This window comes from Tursiops truncatus, chromosome 6 (assembly GCF_011762595.2).
Source record: "Tursiops truncatus isolate mTurTru1 chromosome 6, mTurTru1.mat.Y, whole genome shotgun sequence".
In the NCBI taxonomy this organism is placed as follows: domain Eukaryota; kingdom Metazoa; phylum Chordata; class Mammalia; order Artiodactyla; family Delphinidae; genus Tursiops; species Tursiops truncatus.
This window is the reverse complement of record NC_047039.1, coordinates 114,466,080-114,483,608: the sequence shown is the minus strand read 5'-3', so window position 1 is coordinate 114,483,608 and position 17,529 is coordinate 114,466,080. Positions and strand designations below refer to the sequence as shown.

Genomic DNA, 17,529 nt, shown 5'->3' with positions numbered 1-17,529 from the left:
TTTTCTCTGTGTATCCAGTTGTTTCAGCACCATCTATTAAAGATTTTTTTCCCTGTTGAATTGATTTGGCATCTTAGTTGAAAATGAATTGACCATATGTTTGGGAGTCTATTCCTGGATTCCCTGTTCTGTTTTCCATTAACCCATTTGTCTATCCTTCTGCCAGTACCACGCTGTCTTAATTACTACAGCTTCATAGTAAATCTTTAGAGTGTAGGCCCTTCAACTTTGTCAACTTTTCCAAAATTCTCTTGGCTATTCTAGATCCTTTGCAATTCAATTTCAAATTAAAATCATCTTTTTCTTTTGGCCTTGCTGCGCAGCATGCAGGATCTTAGTTCCTCTACCAGAGATCGAACCTGAGCCCCCTGCAGTGGAAGCGCGGAGTCCTAATCACTGGACCGCCAGGGAATTCCCTCAAATTAGAATCATCTTGTCAAAACCTTTTAAAAAGCCTCATGGAATTTTGATAGAATTTGCAATGAACTTCTACATTATTTTGGAGAGAATGAGTGCCTTAGAAGTATTGAGTTTTCTAGTCTACAAATACAGTATATCTCTCCCGTTATTTGGGCCTTCCCTAGTTACTCGCAGCAAAGTTTTCCAGTCTTTTTTTTGAAAGTCTTCTGTATTTTTTTTCATTATTTTGATTCCTTAATATTTTATTCATTATTTTGATTATTTGATGTTTTTAATGCTATAGTAAATGTTTAAGAATTTTATTTTCTGGGAATTCCTTGGTGGTCCAGTGGTTAGGACTCTGGCATGGGCTGGATTCAATCCCTAGTCGGGGAACTAAGATCCCGCGAGCCACGCAGTGCGGCCAAAAAAAAAATTTTTTTTCTCCAATGCTTCAGTACTAGCATATAGAAATATAGTTGATTTTTCTAAATTTACCCTTTATCCCTCAACTTTGCTAAATTTACTTATTAGTTCTAGAAGTTACTTTTGAAATTTTAGAAGGATTTTCTACCATAGGATCATGTTGCCCTTTTAAATTTGTATGTCTTCTATTTCTTGCCTCCCTGCTCTGGCCAGGACCTCCAGGACAAGGTTAAATGGAGGCAGCAAGGCTGGACATCCTGGCCTTGTTCCTGCCATCGGGGGCAGCGTTCAGTTTTTCCCCGTTATGCACGACTTCAGCTATAGGTTTTGGATATAGATGCTCACGTCAAGTTAAGTTCCCTTCCATTCCCACTTTGCTGAGCATCCGTGTCATGAATGTGGTTGAATTTTGTCAAATGCTTCTGCCTCATCCATTTTTTCAAAACATATTGATTTTGGCTGTGCCGGGTCTCAGTTGCGGCATGCATGCAGGATCTAGTTCCCCAGCCAGGGATTGAACCCGGGCCCCCTGCGTTGGGAGTGTGGGGTCTTCCCCACTGCATCACCAGGGACGTCCCCTTGCTTCTTCTATTGAGGTCATCACGTGGATTTTCTTGTTCACTCTGTTAATATGGTGCGTTATGCTGATCGATTTTAGAGCGTTAAACCAGCCTTGCCTTCCTGGGATAAACTCCCCGTGGTCATAGTGTAGTCTCCTCTTACATTTTGTGCAATTGGATTGACTAAGATTTTGTTAAAAGATTTTTGTGTCACTGTTTATGAGGGATATTGGTCTATAATTTTCTTTTGTGATATCTTGTCTGATTCTGGTCTCAAGATAACGGTGGCCTCATAAAATCTTATTTTCTGGAAGAGTCTGTGTAGAATTGACTTTTCTTCCCTGAATGTTTGGTTGCATTTGCCAGGGAAACTGTGTGGGCCAGGAACTTTCTCTGTGGCAAAATTTAAATTATAAATGGAATTTCTTTAATATTCTGAGTACATACTTCTTCTTGTGCCTATTTTGATCATTTGTGTCTTTCAAGGAATTTTTCCATTTCATCTAAATTGTCCAATTTTTAAAAATTAATTAATTTATTTTTGGCTGTGTTGGGTCTTCATTGCTGCATGCAGGCTTTCTCTAGCTGTGGTGAGAAGGGGCTACTTTTTGTTGCGGCCCGCAGGCTTATTGCGGTGGCTTCTCTTGTTGCAGAGCACGGGCTCTAGGCGTGCGGGCTTCAGTAGTTGTGGCACGTGGGCTCAGCAGTTGTGGCACACGGGCTTAGTTATTCTGCGGCAAGTGGGATCTTCCTGGACCAGGGCTCGAACCTGTGTCCCCTGCGTTGGCAGGCGGATTCTTAACCACTGCGCCACCAGGGAAGCCCTAAATTGTCCAATTTTTGGTCATCAATTGATAATACTGAAATATTATTCTTGTAATGTCTTTAGGGTGTGAAGTGATACCTTCTCTTTCACTCCTCGTATTGGCCGTTTGTCTCTTCCTTTGATTTTTCTTGATCAGACCAACTGGAAATTTATCCATTTTATTGATCTTTTCAAATAGCCAGCTCTGGGTTTCACTGATGTTCTCCATTGTTTGTACATTTTCTATTTCATCTATATCTACTCTTATCTTTATTATTTCTTCTACTTCTTTGGGGTTTAATTTCCTCTTCCGCAGTCCTTGGCAGGGTCTGGCAGCTCTGCTTGGCTGCCCGGGCAGTCTGGGTCCCCGGGAAGGGCAGGGCTGTGCTGGGACATGCGTCCTAACTTTGGACCCGGCTCTCTAGAGAGAACGGTCCTGGAGCCCCTTCCTCCTGCACTAGGGACGGGGTGGGTGACTGTTACGTCTGGAACCCAGGCCTCCAAGTACCAGACTCAGACTGTCCCTGGAGACTTGCGGGGCGGAGCAAGGGGTCCATGGCTCACCAGGTTCTGCCCTCACCCAGGCCTCAGGGTCCCCCTACAACACGGGCTGAGGGACCAGCATTCCTGCCAGGGCCTCAGAGACGGGGTGGTTGAACGGGCTCCATGCAGGGCGTCCTGCTGCCACAGGGGGGCAGTGCGGCCCCAGGAACGCCCACTGTGAGAGAGAGAGAGAGAGAGAGAATGAGGATGTGTGTGTGTGCCCGCGCAACCCTCCTCAAGCCACCAAGGTCTCACAGGACTTCTCTGACTCTCCCCATCTGAGCCCCCTCCGCACCTGAGCCACTCCCCATCTGAGTTCCCACCTGGGCCTCTGTGGTTGAGCCGGTGGAACACCGCAAGCGTCCACTTGGCCCAGCAGGTGGCGCCAGGAGCTTGGGGAACTGACCCGGGCGGGCAGGTGGCGGGCGGTGGGGGGGGTGCGGGGTGCGGGGCGGGGGCTCGCGGGGCTGCGGCTGAGCCCCAGGCGCTGGACTGGAGTGCGGGGGCACCGCCAGGCCTCACCGAGCTCAGTTTTCACCTCATTTATTAATCACCGCTGGGGCTGGGGGAGGCTGGGAGGGGCGGGGCCTGGGGGTGGGGATGCTGGGCGGTGAGCTGCGGTGGTCCCGCAGGTGGGGGCAGAGCACCAGGCCTTCCCGAGGTCTCGCAGAGGGAAGCGGTGGAATCCCGCCCAACGGGGGATGGGGTGGGGGGTGGCAGGAGGCGTGGGGGAGGGAACTGGGAGGAGTGTGGGACCTCGGGCTCAGGAGAGGCAGCGCACAGCAGGCGGGGCCCCACTCTGCCGGCCCCTGTTGAGGAGCAGGACGGGCCTGGGGCTTCGGCACTGGGGAGGTGACCATTCCCCCACTACCTCCTGGTATGGAGCTGGGCAGGATCCTCTCAGGCCTCTGGTCTCTCCCAGCAAACCCCCAGTCCTCTCCCGCCCTCTGGGGACTGAGCTGTGACGCCCCGTGCGTACCGCCACACATGGGCAGCCTGCCCAGCTGGGGCAGCGGAGGCATCGGTCCCAGGGCTGTGGGGACAGAGTTGGGGGAGGTGGGGTGGGGGGCTGGGGGGACCCCTGATTAGGGAGGGGCCCGGCAGGCTAAGAGGCATTTCTGTGGTGCCAAGGTGGCTGGGTGGGGTGTGCCAGGCCCCCCGTTCCCCCCAGGCCCCCCCCAGCCCAAACAAATCAGAGCAGCAGCATATGGTCAGCAGGGCCTTTGTTTGGCGAGAGAGGGCTGGGGTGCTGTGGAGGCCCCGTCCCAGCGCCTGGCCCATCCCAGCGCCTGGCCTGTCCCAGCGCCTGGCCCATCCCAGGGCCTGTCCCATCCCAGCGCCTGGCCCATCCCAGCGCCTGGCCCATCCCAGGGCCTGGCCCATCCCAGCGCCTGTCCCATCCCAGTGCCTGTCCCATCCTAGGGCCTGGCCCATCCCAAGGCCTGTCCCATCCCAGCGCCTGGCCCGTCCCAGGGCCTGTCCCATCCCAGGGCCTGTCCCATCCCAGCGCCTGTCCCATCCCGGCGCCTGGCCCATCCTGGCGCCTGGCCCATCCCAGGGCCTGTCCCATCCCAGCGCCTGTCCCATCCCAGCGCCTGTCCCATCCCAGGGCCTGTCCCATCCCAGCGCCTGGCCCATCCCAGGGCCTGTCCCATCCCAGCGACTGGCCCATCCCAGGGCCTGTCCCATCCCAGCGCCTGGCCCATCCCAGGGCCTGTCCCATCCCAGGGCCTGTCCCATCCCAGCGCCTGTCCCATCCCAGGGCCTGGCCCATCCCAGCGCCTGTCCCATCCCAGCGCCTGTCCCATCCCAGTGCCTGTCCCATCCCAGGGCCTGTCCCATCCCAGCGCCTGTCCCATCCCAGCGCCTGTCCCATCCCAGCGCCTGTCCCATCCCAGGGCCTGGCCCATCCCAGGGCCTGTCCCATCCCAGCGCCTGTCCCATCCCAGCGCCTGTCCCATCCCAGGGCCTGTCCCATCCCAGCGCCTGTCCCATCCCTGGTGCAGAGCCACAGGTCCAGGTGCTCCTGGGGAGCCTGAGCTGCAGGGCAGGACGCTGGTCAGGACAGTGCCAGGGGAGGACCCTGGTCTCTATCCCTGACACAGATGACGGGGGGGCGGGTGGCTCTTCTGAGTGATGGGGGAGGCAGCTGAGGGGCTCCGCTCCTGGTTCCCCCTCCCCGTCCCCGCCTGTGCCCCTCTCCCCTCTCCAGTGCAAAGCTAAGGGGGGGGGGCCCAGTTTTCTCACCTGTGGGATGGTGAGAAGGCTGTGCAGGGCCTTGCTCCTCCTGGCAGGTATTCAGGTCGGGGGCTCTCTTGGGGTTCACAGGACAGAGGGCTGCAGCCTTCAGGTCTGAGCAGTCCTGCCTCGGGGTCCTTGAGGGGCTGCTGGGTGCCTGGGCCCCCTGAGCCCAGCGGAGGGAGGAGGGGACTCGAGAGCAGCAGGTGCGGCTGCCCTGATCGACGGTAGTTTAGCCGCCAGTGGAGGGACGGAGGGAGGGCAGGTGGGGACCACAAGGGCTGCTGGTCCCCAGGCAGGTGGTCCCAGGAGGGAAGTGGGGCAGACAGTGGGCAGAGCTCTGTAGCTGGGAGGCCGCAGTGCAGGGGGTCAGAGGGAGCTGCCCCAGCCCCACCCCACCCTATTTCCCTCCTGGAGCGCTGGGTGAAGACCCCCCAACCTGTAGAATGCCCCCTTTCCCCCAGGCCTTCCGTTGGCCTTCAGGAACCTCCCTGGAGACCATTTAGCCCAACCCTTCATTGTGCACGTGGGGAAACGAGGCCCAGGGCCAACCAGCCTCCTGATGGCTCCCTGCTGGGACCTCTTCAGGCTGGGATCGCTCCCTGCTGGGACTCCCCCAGACACCTGCAGCAGCGTCTCCCCCACATTCCGGGCTGCAGCTCCAGCCCCTCCCCCCGCACCTTACCCCCCCACCCCCACTCCTGCGTAAACCTCCTGTGGTTCCTCTAGGTGCTCGGGACAAGCCCTAGCCCCAAGGAGCTGGGTGCCCACCAGAGGCCCCGCCCACCCGCCTCCACGAGGCCCCCCCTCCACGCTTGGAGGCTGCTGGAACCCTGGCTCCATCAACCTCCAGGAGCCCCAGGCTCTTCCTGCCTCTTCCCCCGCCCCTCCTCTCTGTCTGGCTCCTCCTGTGTCCTATTCCGGGCTCTGGTGTCACTTTTTCTGAGTGGCATCCTGGACCCCAAGCCCAGGTTAGGCCCCTCCTCTGGGCTCCTGAATCCCCAGAGACCGACTCCCCTTTCAGGCCCAGAGACCAGGAACGAGGAGACTTCCAGAGGCTCAGGGAAGTATTTTAATGTCTTTTAAAATCAGGAGAAAAAACTGAATTTTTAAGAACGAGAAAATGCTTTCATATATAATATTAATGTATTTGTCTTTAGACCAACACATCTGTAAGATCTAATTTTCACTCTTTTTGTTTTTTACGGAGGAAAGGACTTGGGAAGGCAAAGGGCCTGGGCTCACCCAGGTCACACGGCAACCTGGTCCCGGAGCCGCCTGATCCTGGGCCGGCCATGCTGGCACCCTTGCCTGGGACCAGCCTGCCTGCCTAGACCCGGGCTCCCCTGGGCTGGACGCGGTGACAGCACCGTCCGGGTGCCGCTGTCCCACCGAGGCCCTCGAGGAGGCCACGGCTACCAGCTACCTCCTTGCCTCTTCCTCCTGGCCCGTCCCCCTAAAGCCCGTGGGGGCCCCCAAGCGCAGCAGGTGGGTTCCCATCCTCAGGGGGCGGGCCTGCTGGTACCAGGCGGGCTTTGAAGCAACCAGAGGTCCCGTAAACTGGGTGATGGGGATGGTTAACCCCCAATAAACCCAGAAAGGAAAAGGGCCCTCACTGGAAGCAGCCGGGGAGTGGCTGAGGGTGTTGGACAGGCCCCTGCTGGCCTGGTACCTGGGTGGGAGGGCACGCCCAAGCCCGCCTCCCCCGGGGCCTGGCCAGCCTGTGGGGCGAGGGGGGGCGATGGCCCTACTGGGCCCAGTGGGAGGCGGGCGGTGGTGTGTGTGGGGCTCAGCAACTCACCCATCTCCCCGCAACTCTATGGTGTGGGACTCACGAGCGCCCCGTTTAATAGCTGGAAACTGGGGCTCCCCAAGCCACACAGTGCCCAAGCGCACGGAGCCTTCGTGTGCCCTAACCAGCAAGCCACACTGCCTCCTTCGGGCAGGGTCTGGGCACCCTGCCGTGGGCCCTGACTTGGGGCTGGGCCCGGCCTCCTGTCCGCAGCCCCAGCACAGCCCCTGGACACTCCAAGTGGACTTTCCCACGTCCCAGGTGTGGGCTGGGACAGCATGGGGGCAAGCAAGCCCCGCGGGGGGGTGCGCAGCTGTTTCTCGAGCTTTCCTATGAGAAAGGGCTTCTCCGGCCACGCCCTCGTGCACCGCTATCGGAAGCCAAACTCAGAGCTGGGGAATGTCAACACCGCAGGCACCCCACCTGGCATCTGGTGCCCGCGGGAGACCCCTCCGAGCTGAGAGGCTCGGAGAAGTGGGCAAATATTGTCAGCCCCTCCCACCCCGCTGTGACCTCCAGCCATGTGTGAGCTCTCGATGGGCAAACAGGCGGCGATAAGGCCCAGAGATTAGAGCTCCGAGTAAACACAGCTTCTTCCCCCCAAGCTCGGGGTGCCCAGCCTCAGCTCCTGGGAGGCTCAGGGAGCCCGAGTTGGTGGCTGCAGGGGCCCAACAGCCCAGACCGGCCCCCCTCCCACCTGGGGGCCCAGATCCGGCTCCGACACCCCAGCTCGGTGGTCCCCTGCGTCTCCCCCGACGTCTCCCCCCGCCCCCGTGAAGCTGCCCCATCCACTCAAGGCAGCCCCCGCCCCATAGGCTGGTGGTGTTGGGATCAGGCTGAGGTCTGCCTCCAGCACGGCTGACTGGGCTTCGGGTCAGACTGCCTCGGGTCGTGCTGTGTACGTTTGTGTATCACTGAGCCTGTCCGGCCCGGTTCCTCGTCCACGAAGCAGGGCGGGCGCGCTCCGCCTTTCAGGGCTGGCTGGAAGACGAGGTGGTGGAGGTGGCACGCTGGCTCACACGCTGGAGGTGGCATGGGTCCCACCAGGCTGAGCAGGCCTCCTGCCTCCACACCAGCCAGCCTTGGCCCCCTCGGCGCCCCCAGGCCTGCACTCTGGTCTCCCTCCTGCATCCGCTCCAGCTGGTCTGCGGACCTTTGAAAGTGCAGGGCCAGGAAGGGACACAGCATCCAACAGCGTGGACTGTCACCTTCCCGATCCCGGGGGCTGGCCCCTGCTGATGGGCAGCCCAGGATGGTCTCGGCCTGGGGGCTGAAGAAGCAAAGAGCCAGAGGTGGACAAAGCCGGAGTTGGACGTCAGCAGAGATGAGGCTGGTCTGTGCCTGGATCGGGGCCGGTCTGGTTGGGGTCAGGGGCTGGTCCAAGGCTGGGGTGTGTGCTCAGTTCACGCCTGTGTCAGGGCTCAGTCTGGGGCTGGGGTGAGACGTCAACCTGTAGCTGGGATCGGAAAGCAGCCCGTGGCTACAGTCAGGGGCATCTGCACCCGGGACCAGGGCTCAGCCAGGGCTGGGGCTGGAGCCCCATCTTCACGGCCTGCGTCCGCCCCCAGCAGCTCATCTGCTCCGCAGCAGCTGAACTTTGCTTCCTCTTTGGATCAGACCCGCCTTGGCCGGCGCCCAGCCGCTGATTCCTGGGGGAGAGGCCCTGTTCCCGCCAGTCACATTCCCACGCCTGCCTGGGGGGTTGCCAGGGTGTCGAGGGGCTGCCTCCCAGGGGGCCTGCCTCTCCGTCTCCCCAGCCTCCGACGGCAGCTGGTGACTCCTGCGGAAGGAGCTCTTAAGCTATGGGGCCCTTTCCCCAGAGCCCCGCGCCCCAGGCCCTCCTTCCTGCCCAGAGAACGGCCTGCACATCACGGCCAGGAAGGCCCGGGGCCTCTGGGGGCCCAGCTTGGCCCACGAGCCCAGCCGTGGGCTTGCACCTCCCTGGGCCTCAGTTTCTCCACGTGACAAGAGAACTGAGGAGGGTCTGTCCAGGGCGCCACTCCGGCCTGTCCCATGTCCCACTCTACCCCCGCCCCCCATTTCGCTGAGGCAAATGGGACAGGCCAGGTACTCATGCCACCCTCCTGGGGACCACCCTCGGCCTGGGTCCCCACTGGCCCTACAGGGGTGGTGCCCAGAGAGGATCCGGTTTTGTCTTTACAGCCAGAGGCCCACACCAGGACCTGGTGGGTTGAGGGGAACCACAGGCCGGCCTGACCTCAAATGAAATGGATTTGCTCAGGGGCCAGTCTGTCACCGGGGGGTTAGCCCTGAAGGGACTGGCTGGAGGCGGGGGCCCTGCTGGAGGGGGGCCTCCCCCCAGCTCTCAGCTGAAGAGTGAGCCTCACCAGGTCTGGCCGGAGAGATCCAAGGTCTTGTCCCGGGACTGAGTGAGGCTTGGGGGCCATCAGGCCTCTGTCCCCGCAGCACGTCAGCCTCGGGGGCCCTTAGGAATTCCTGGCCCTCTGTCCCAAAGTCGCAGCCGTGACGCTGCAGGGCCCAGGACTCCCGAAGTGTGGATTTCTTGTCGGAGCCTCCCAGCAGCCCTGAGGTAGCTGCCCTGTCATCCCACTCTCCAGAGGGGAAAACTGAGGTCAGCACTGCTGACCACACCGCAGACTCCGACAGCGTGCGGGGCGTGTGGGTGCACATGGGTGTCCCGACGAAACTTTACGATCCTCAATTTCCTCAGTTTCCAACTGAGGACCAGAGGGGGGCAGGGCCTTGGCCCAAGCCCCTGGGTCCACCTCTAGGAAGGATGGGAACCCGCCTCCCCAAGCCCACCCATGCTCTCTGTCCTCCCCAGCGGGGGGTAGGTGCCAAGGTAGGCGGACGGACTGGGACACGGGCCAGATGTGGGCCGGGCCCCCTGCAGCTGCTCAGCCGGTGTCGCAACCCGGCTCCACCACTCCAGGCCGTGTCTTGACTTGCGGTGGCCCCTGCCCCCAGGCCCAGAGGAAAAGCCTCGCCCACCTTCCCGGGATGGGGTGACAAGTCCCAGCACGCAGGGTTCGCCATGCCAGCTCCGAGCGTGAGAAAACGCTGGGCCGAGGAGGAAGGTGTGGCAGGCAGCGGGGTGTGGGTGTCAGCTGGTGTCCACCCTTCTGCTGCCCGAGAGGAGGCCAGGCCACCTCCGGCCCCTTCCCTGGCCCTTCCCGGGACTGGCCTGGAGACCACGCCCACCGCTGGCCCCTCCAGGGCTGACCCCTGGCAGCCGCTCCCTCCTACCCCATCGGTTGTCTCTAGCAGGAGCCTCAGCTGGGCAGCTTGGCCATGTGGCCAGTGGGGGTCTGCGGAGAGGAGAGCTGCTGGGACACTTGCCTCAGGCTCACCGAAGCCCGAGCCGCGCCGGCCCTTGGGGACAGGCCTGAGAGATGCCCAGAGGCCCTTCGAGAGACTATTGATCCCCGGCACAGGGGAGGACAGAGAGTCACCAGGCTCCCAGCAGTCCCTTGGGGCCCCGGCTCATGGAGGTCTGGTTTCTGGGTCTCTAGTTTGCCGGAGAGAAGGAGGGAGGAAGGAAGCGGGGGCCCAGAGCCAGGAGGGTGTGACCTGTGGGTGGGCACCTCCCTGACCCTGACTCCCAAGGGGGCATGAGCCAGCGGCGGAGCAGGAGTGCCATCCTCTGAGCCGCCAGCTGCAGTGGGCCCTGCCCGGGCATGTGCCGCCTCTCAGCACCTTGAGCTGCCTGGTGGGAATGGCGGGGGGAGACCCAAATGCCCAGCGGGGTCGGCGAGCGTGGGACCCCCTAACAGGCCTCCTGAGCGTCCTGGGTTTCCAATGTCCCGAGGGTCCAGTCGGGCCCCACAAAGGCCCCTCAGGGCTCCCTCAAGGCAGTAGGGAGATGCGGGCTCTTCCCATCTTCCCAGGACCTCTGGGGGGTGGCCCTTGAACGTCAGCACGACTTTCAAAGGGGGCTGAGCTGCCGCGGGAGCAGAGACGCACCTGAGGGATGGGGCACGGCTGCACCAGCGGCTGGGGGTGCTACCCGGGCGGGGGCACGTGGAGGGGCTTGGGCTCCTGTACAGAGGGAGAGGTAAGGCCCGGAAAATCTGGGCTTTGTGTGAGGCAGGGAGGTGGGGGTTCAGGGCTGTGGGGCAGCTGGGGGCTGCAAGGGTCCTGGGGGCTGGCAGAGGGACACGGTGCCGTCAGTTTGCTGGCCCTGGCCCTGAGCCCCTGACCAGAGGCTCCCCTGCGCCCACCTGCTCCCTCCACCGCCAGCTTATTCTCTGCCCCAGTCCTGGGTGCCTTACCAGCAAAGCCTATCTCCCACAGCCCCAGGCCCCTCCCGCCCCCCTGCCTTCTACAGACCTCGGTGGGATTCCAAAGTGGTTTGATTCCGGCCCTGGCAGAGCCCACAGACCAACGGGCCGGGATGGTGGAGAGAAAGGTGTCCCAGGGACCAGGAAGTGGCAGCATGGTGTGACCAGGGTGCCGATGGGGAGGGCAGAGGCAGCAGGAACACAGAGCTCACAGGGAAAGTGAGACCCAAGCTGAGAGCCATGGCGGGGGCGGGGGGCAGAGGAGTCAAGCTTCATCCCTTGGGGTGGGGGGGCATGAGAGGGTGCGTTGCTCCAGGTTTAAGCCAGCACTTGAGGAGGGGCTCCACTTCGAGCTTTGGGAAGATGCCTCGTGTAGCAGGACCACTGCCCTGACGACTCACTGTCCCTTGAGCAGTGCCCAACCTGCACACACGTGCAGGGCGGCCCTGCCCGCTTCAGAGCAGAGAGCAGCCAGAGGGGCCTGGGCCTGGTGCAGAGAGGAGATTGCCTGCCTTCAGGAGGCTTCTGGCCGCAGGGCCAGCCCCCTCCTCCGCTGAGCCCACCTGTGAGGACCCTGCTCTGACAGGGACGAGGCCCGTGGCTTGTTTATTCCCCGTCACCACTGCTCCTTCACCATCTGCTGCAGAGGAAGGAAGGCCCCACCTGCGGTGGCCTGTGCTGGGAACAGGAAGCCAAGGGTATCAGGCCACCTGCCCACCTGCCCTCGGCCTGCCCACCCCCCCAGCGCCCAAGAGGAGCAGGGGGGGAGGAAGGCTGGGCCTGAGGCTGGACGGGTCCTGGGGTGTCCAGCTAGAATCTAGGGGCCCCCAGTGCCCACTCACCCACCCAGACCTGCTGCTTCCTCCCAGCTCTGATCACGCCAGTCCTGAGGAAGCTTCCTAAGGCTTGGACATGCCTGAGCGGGACCCACCATCTCCCCGTGGCACCCAGGGTCCCCTTCCCACAGACCTCACGGAACCCCTCCTCCCAGGAGACAAGAGTGGGGCCGGCACTGGAGAGGCAGGACCCGAACAGCCGCCCGGCCCCGGGGCAGCCCTGGGCTCCTGGCAGAGTCAGGACAGCTCGGCCCTCTCACCTGGGGAGCAGCGTGGCACCCATTCTCCTGCAGGAGGCGCCCCAGGCATCTGACGAGGGTCTTGGGCAGGCGTCCCATTCCCGGATGGGGAAACTGAGGTGCAGGGACTGGGTGGACTTGCCCAGCTGCCAGAGGGTCAGGGGCTGGTTTCTTCCACAGCCCTGGCCGGCTGGTGGGACAGAGGCTTTTGCTGGACGGCTCCGTGCAGAGGGTCCCGTCTCGGAGCCCCCTTACGTGGGAGGCAGGGCCAGGGCAGTGCCCATGGCTGCCCTCCTGAGAACCTGCAGGCACGAGCCATGGGTCTCCACGGGGTCTGGGACCGGCGGCCCCGCCACGGAGAAGAGCTTAGTGGGACGGGCGGCAGGGGCACGTCAGGGCCTGAGCCCGAGATCGGGTTTCTGCGCAGCCCTCACGCAGTGTTGCAAGAGCTGGCAGGAAGGCTGGCCGCGGGCGCTGGGTGGGCCTGGGGTGGGGGCCCTGGAAGGCCCTTCACGTGGGAAGAGGGGCTTTCTGGGATCCCATTCTCCCAGGAACCCCTCTGCCCTCACGGGGCCCCGGGTGGGCGTGAACAGGTGTCTCCTTCCGCCCCCCGCTCCAGGCCACAAGTCATGCGCTGGGCCTGGCACAGGGGAGCCCCTGCCTGGGGCACGGGCTCGGGCCGGCAGGTCCCTGGCAGGGCCGTGCAGCCCTGGGAGCCCTGTGCAGGGGCGCGCCCGTGGCGGCAAGCACATCCCCGCCGTCCTTCAGCTCCCTCCGGAGTGGAGAGCAGGCAGCCAGGCCTGCAGACCGTGCGGCCTGCGTGGCAGAGGCCATCTGTGGGCAGGAGGCCGGAGCCCAAGCCCCAGTCTAGGCTCTGCTCAGACACACGTGGGTGTCAGGCAGTCCACGCTCTAAGTTTCCTCTCCAGCGGGACCCCCAGACTCACCCCGACAGCGCCCGCTGGGCTGAGCCTGTCCACCAAGTCCAGGGCCACCTCCCCGCTCCCTTCTCCGTGGCCACTGGGAGCCGGCCCTGCGGTGTGTTCCCAGCATCTATCTCCTCTCTGGGCAACTATCTCAGGCCGGGCGGGGCAGCTCCAGATACTGGGTGCGGGGGCGGGCTGGGAACGCCTCAGGCACCCCCGCCCCGTGCCCAGCCTGGGCCTGCTGAGGTCAGGGCTCAGTGGCCCCTGATAACCAGCCTGGCTGGGGGCTCTGGGCTCTGTATCCAGTGCCCCGCCAGGGGAGCCGAGATAACCAGGGTCCGACCAGCCCCTCCCAACCCCAGATCCGAGCTGGCCTGGGCCTGGGTGTCCTGGGGGGTGGGCTGCCGCCAGGAGCTGTGGGAAGAGCCGTCCTGTTATCCCCACATCGCCACCCCTGTGCCTCCCGCAGCCCGGCCTTCCCTGGCAGACCTGTGCCGAGGCAGGCCGATTCCTCACCTGGGCCCAACTCCTGTTGCCCTGGCCTTTGCCCATGGCCCCCTTGGCCTGCAGTGGTCTCTGCGGCTCCTCCCATGCACGGTCCACCCAGAGACACGCCTGACGCCCTCCCAGCCCTCCTCTCCCAACGCAGCCCCTAGGGCAGTCCCAGGCCGGTGAGCGGAGCCCTTTGTGACCCCCGTGTACAGAGGGGGGAAGGGTTTTGCTGCAGGGTGCACTTGGAAGAGGTGCTGACCAGGACTCCAGCCCAGGGCGCTCAGAGACCAGAGCCAGGCTCCGACTGAGGGCCAGGCTTCCTGCTCTATCCTGGGGGATCGAGGGCGCAAAGGGCAACATGATAGGGGCTGGGCTTGGACAGGCACCCTTGGAGGGAGGACAGTGGCCACTTGTGCGTGGGTGGGGAGGGTGGCCTAGCCCCTGGGAGACCCCAGGGAGGAGGCACTGGAGCTGGGTGGGGGATGGTGAGCGTGGGCCTCAGTGTTCGGAAGGGTAGTGGCGGCTGGGGTCCCATTGGCCAGCTCAGGTGGGGGTGACGTGTGGCCGTGGCTCGCCCAGGCCACCTGGGCTAGAGGGCCGCCTCCTGGGTGACCCCTCGGCCTGCCCGTTGCGTGCGGCCACAGGCAGCCGCTTTCCGGACCCCAGGTTCATTGCACAAGCTCACGAGGTCATCGGCACCACGGACCGGGTTGCACCACTAGGTTCCCAGCCTGGCTTCCTCTTTGCTCTGTTGACGGCCTCCCAGAGGGTCAGCAGCTCTCACGGCCGGGAGGGTGTGGACCTCCGAGCCCTTGGCAGGTCCCAGAAGCTGCTTCCTGGGCTCCTGAGATGAGAGTGTGTTGGGGGGGGGGGGGGCGTGCAGAGCATGGACCGGCCTCGGTCTGCCCAGGGCTCAGCCTCCAGGTCGCCAGGGCTTACCAGTGAACCCTGGAACACGACAACTCTTGGGCCCATTGTGCAAACGGGAAATAGAGGCACACAGAGGGAGCAGAAGCCCTAATACCTTCTTGTCCGTGAGCTCATCTGCTCTTTTCTGAGAAAAACAAACAAACAAAAATCTGTTCAGCCAGCGAGACAAGCATCTTCTCTCCATTTCACCAAGCGGTGAAGAGAAGTGACTAGCCTCCAAGAGCCCCTGAAATTCTTCTTCCTCCTCCAGGAAGTCTTCCTGGACTACTCCACCTAGAAGGGGTCTCAGCCTCCTTAGGCAACAGGGAGTCCTGCCCTACCTGCTACTACCCCCCCCAACTCACACCCACCCCTGGGCCCTCCCATGGCCAGCAGTGGCCCCTTTCGGGCTGCTCAGGGACAGTGTGTTCATCCAGTTCTTTCTCTTTTTCCTCCACTGGACTCAGCACACGTTAAGTGGTCCCTGAATGTTTGCTGATTGCCTCAGTTTCTTTACCTGTGGAAGGGGCGATGGCTCCCCTCGAGGGCTATGCCCATCTGTGAGCCATGGGCACCCAATGAGGCCAGGCCCCACCCAGGCTGTGGTCCGGGAGCCAAGCCTTGTTGTCGCCGAGCACTGTGCCCTGAGCCCTCGAGGGGAGGGGCGGCTGGCGCCAGCCTGCGGCGGAAGCAGGACAGGTAGCACTGTGTGAGGCTCGGCCCGCCCTCAACCAAAGGGTGTCTTGTTTACAAAACGGCCAGGCTGTACTGCTCAGTGCGCGGCAGGGAAGAAAGGAAAGAACGTGGGCGGGCAGGCGGGCGGGCCTGGAGCTCCGCGCTGTGGGCGCCGACGGCTGCTCGGGCCCCCTCCTCCCCCCAACCCAGACGGTTCTCACAGAACCAGAGCCACGCTGGAAGGGACGCTTCACAGTCCGCTGCCGTTTCCCCATCCTACGGCAGGCCCTGCACATCTTGCCTGACAATTAAACTGGGTTCACGTCATCTTGTCCTTTAGAAGGTTGAATCCTCGTTCAAACCGGGCCCTACTCAGGCTTCTCCCCGGAGTAATTGGCCAGGCAGCACCAGTGCCCCCATGCTCTCTGCCCTCCCGCCTGCCCTGTCCTACCTGGGAGCCCTGACAGTAACCCATCGCCCCCCACCCCGCCCAAGCAGCTTCTCCGCACGCTGCCCGTGGGCTCCAGGGTGGGTGGGGCTGCCCCATAATAGCAACGCTTGGGGCCAAGCAGGCCTGGGCATCGCATCTCCTTTCTCACATCCCTTTCTCCCGGTTTCGGCTGGTGGGGAGTTTATTGCCCTGAAATACAGGTTCTAGCCCTGGCCTGCCTGTCTCTGCACCTGTCCAGGAGGCCTCTGCGAGCCCTCCCCATCCGGGGCACCCCCGGAGCAGGTGAATGCCGGGGCCCAGGCTCCTGATCGCCCCAAACCTGGCAACTCCCTCGCAGCTGCTCCCCAGGTGCCTCTTCTCACCCACAATCTCCTTTCCTTTGCAGCAACTCAGCGTTCTGTTCCCAGTTCACAGGCGAGGCTCTCAGGCCCAGCGAGGCAGAGACTTGCCTGAGACCCCCTGGCTGGGCGGGGCTGCCTTCTCTCGGGAGCCCTCCCCACCCAGCGCCTCTGCACTGAGACTCACACCAAAGGCCTACGGTCCAACGGGGTCCCCACCTCCCCGAAAAGCACCTTGACAGCCGGCCCTAGGCCCTTGGGCTCGCCCCTTGCAGCTGGGCCGTCGGGCGCAGGGCCATCCCACAACAGGCCTGCAGCGGGGGCCCGATGCCACGGGCTGGGAACCTGGCCAGCCGGGCTGCCCTGGGGCGACCTCTCCCTGCCACCCCGCCCCCGAACATCTCAGCGGCCCTGTCCCCTCCCTAGCCTTTGGCTCAGGAACCTCCTGTCCTGGCACCTTGGGTCCCCCCACTCCTTGCCCCAAGCCTACCCCTCCCAGACAGGACAAGCCCTCTGGCCCAGGTGCCTGCTGACCTACTTCTGCACCAACTGCCTTGGTGAGGACTCCATTTCCCACCCAGATCCACGGCCCCGGGCCACGTGCACTCTCCGCCTTGGGCCGTCCTGAGCTCAGAGCCACCCCCCCCCAGCACCTCGGCCTCCCCGCTCTGGGGAGCGGTTGTGTCTCCTGGACCCGTCTGGGCCCAGACCCAGGGCTCGGCTAGGTCCCCACCCTCAGGGCCTGTTGGACCTCAAGGCTGAGACTCACTCCCAAACCCTCCCATCCTTCCCCTTCCCCCGCACCCCCGTGGTGGCCCATGGCTCGCTAACGTCTCTCAGCGTCCGCCACCCCTTGCACCCCTGAGGGTCTCCCCAGACCACCCTCTCCGGCTACCTCTTAAAGTCCAACAAGGGTGACAAACCCCTGAAACACCAGGGCTGGCGGGGGGCTCCTGGGCAGGACGGGTCCCTGAGCCCCCGTTCGGGAGCTGGGTCAAGCAGCCTCCCCGGCGGTCACCCCGTAGGCACGGGGTGTTTAGACAGCTGGGAGGGCCAGAGCCAGCCTGCGACCTGGCCCCGTTGCATTTTCAATTAGCCTTTTTGGAAGCGAACATGGAGGATGCCGAGGAAAGGAAGTCACCTCCGTGAGGGAAGAATAACTCAGCTGGAGGTGGAGGACCCCCACCCCGGCCGCGGTGGGGTTGGGGGGAGGGGGGGTTCCGGAGAAAGCTCTGGGGCTGGCTGTCAGCCAGGATCCAGGAGAACTCCCTCCTCAGGAAGGTGCTGGCAGGGGGCAACGTTTCCGTGACCCAAGAACGAACGCTCCCCCCCAGTCTTCCCCACCGCCCGCCCCCCGGCAGGAGAGCCAGGATGGACACACGTAAACAGCCGTGTGGCTGAGAAACTCCTGCTCTTGGCCCTGGGGTGTGGGCAGATAGAGGGGCTCCTGGGTCCCCCGCTTCCCAAGGCCGGGGCTCTGCAAAGCAGCAGGGGGTGGGGATGCTCAGGGGAAGACGTGAAGGACCCTGCACCCCCTCCCCCAGCCAGGACCCAGCACCCGCCTGTGCCTGCGCTGGTGAGGCTGCCAGGGGTCAGTCCGATAGGGCTGGAGGGTGTTCACGGTGTGACAACCACGCTG

At 62.8% G+C, this 17,529-nt stretch overlaps 1 long non-coding RNA gene across 3 annotated transcripts; it reads right to left on the bottom strand.

The window, feature by feature from the left end:
• Positions 1-6,025: 6,025 nt before the first annotated feature.
• On the bottom strand, positions 6,026-16,171 carry LOC117312727 (uncharacterized). 3 transcript variants are annotated; one of them, XR_004527210.2, is made up of 4 exons: positions 14,944-16,171; positions 13,047-14,571; positions 12,122-12,402; positions 6,026-11,703 (listed from the first exon to the last, which is right to left on the bottom strand). It is a non-coding gene; the product is annotated as an uncharacterized lncRNA (long non-coding RNA). The 3 variants fall into 3 exon arrangements; XR_004527209.1 differs by having other exon boundaries at positions 6,026-8,543; positions 9,112-11,703; positions 12,122-14,571; positions 14,944-14,958; XR_004527208.2 differs by having other exon boundaries at positions 12,122-14,571; positions 14,944-15,876.
• Positions 16,172-17,529: the final 1,358 nt, after the last annotated feature.